Source organism: Mus pahari, chromosome 4 (genome assembly GCF_900095145.1).
Source record: "Mus pahari chromosome 4, PAHARI_EIJ_v1.1, whole genome shotgun sequence".
Taxonomy (NCBI): Eukaryota; Metazoa; Chordata; class Mammalia; order Rodentia; family Muridae; genus Mus; species Mus pahari.
The window spans coordinates 48,992,222-48,993,716 of NC_034593.1; the positions used below are offsets into that span (position 1 = coordinate 48,992,222).

Here is a 1,495-nt window from a genome sequence, read left to right on the forward strand (position 1 = left end):
CCCCCCGCCCCTGCTCCCCTACCCACCCACTCCCACTTCTTGGCCCTGGCGTTCCCCTGTACTGGGGCATATAAAGTTTGCAAGACCAAGGGGCATCTCTTATATCACTTCAAATTTCAATTCATAAATATCTCCGAAGCACTACTCAACTATGATTGACTTTACAGAAAGATTTGTGAGATGATTTAAGTTCTAATGTAAAGCATGAAAAATAATCATTGACAATGTAGACATCTTCAATGTAGTCATTTAATGCCCATATATTCCACTGTTAATATGTCCATTTTTTATTATGTTTTTATTTGTTTTTCTGGACTGTCTTTGTCAGGCTGTTATTTTTACTCTCATAAGGGTAAAATCAGAGGTCATCAACATGGCTGCTCTTTAGCAGGGTAGTAAGTAGCAATAATTCCACAAAATAATGAGCTATACTTGCAACTTGCTTTGTAGTTTTGATGAAAATTAAATCCACTAGTGAAACGATAATAACACATTCTAAAGTACAAACTACTCATCTTTCTTTATCATAAACCTTTCTTTTTCAAAGAAAAAGGGCAATTTCATTAATTTCTTCAATAACTATTTCAATGTTGAAAATTTATTTTTGATGATTATTGTTCTTAATGGGCTCATATAACTTTTTGAAACTAATGGTAATATTAAATGATATTAATTATGTCATAACATTTTCTCTACTCTCTTCTGATACTGCTTTCATCATCTGTAGTAGTGATGACAAAATTAAATGAGCATCTAGAACACATAACTGTCTTTAATCTACCCTGGGATGGCCTCATCTACTGTCTCCATTTACCTTTCCAAGATGAAGTATGACACTGTAGATTGAATACACAAGACACCATAGAATTGAGAGATGAATCCAATCATCTTTAAGGTGTGTGATTCTAATTCCAGTTTCTCACTATCAAAGATAGTACTCACATATAACTTGGAAGGTTATAGAAGGAAGGGTGTATCAGAATGGCTTGACTATGAGGTACCTTAAAACTATTAATAACTATTATCGCTCTCTAAACTCAAGAAACTTCCTAAAGTATCTAAGGTATCTAGTTCCCAAAATATAAAGATAAGAAAAAGAGAAAAAACTGATAAATTTGGTTTATCATCAAAACGTCTCTCTAGCCTTCTTTTTTATTGGAATTCTATCAAGAAAAAATAAACACCAATTCTTGAAACAAAAATAATTACTAAAATTCTTTCATGTTTTTCTGCTTCTCTGAAATTTTTTGGTGATAAAGAAACATAGGCTCAGTTGATAAAGCATTTGCTGTCAGGAAGACGTGAGCTGGGATCCCCTGTAACTATGTACAATGCCTGGCTCAATAAGGCTCCAGTAATCCCAACACTCAGCATTGGGAAGGTTGAGATAGGAAGGCTCCTGGAGTTTGCTAGCCAGTCAGTTTAACCAAATGGATAAGTGCGCGCGCGCGCGCGCACACACACACACACACACACACACACACACACACACACA

General features: G+C 35.2%; 1 protein-coding gene and 1 non-coding gene across 9 annotated transcripts in view; both read right to left on the reverse strand.

Moving 5' to 3' along the window:
• The window catches only part of Nbea (neurobeachin), a 554,101-nt gene that overhangs the window by 340,262 nt on the left and 212,344 nt on the right, over positions 1-1,495 (reverse strand). The window lies entirely within an intron of this gene.
• On the reverse strand, positions 314-446 carry LOC115063888. The gene has a single exon (XR_003843756.1). It is a non-coding gene; the product is annotated as a small nucleolar RNA SNORA69 (small nucleolar RNA).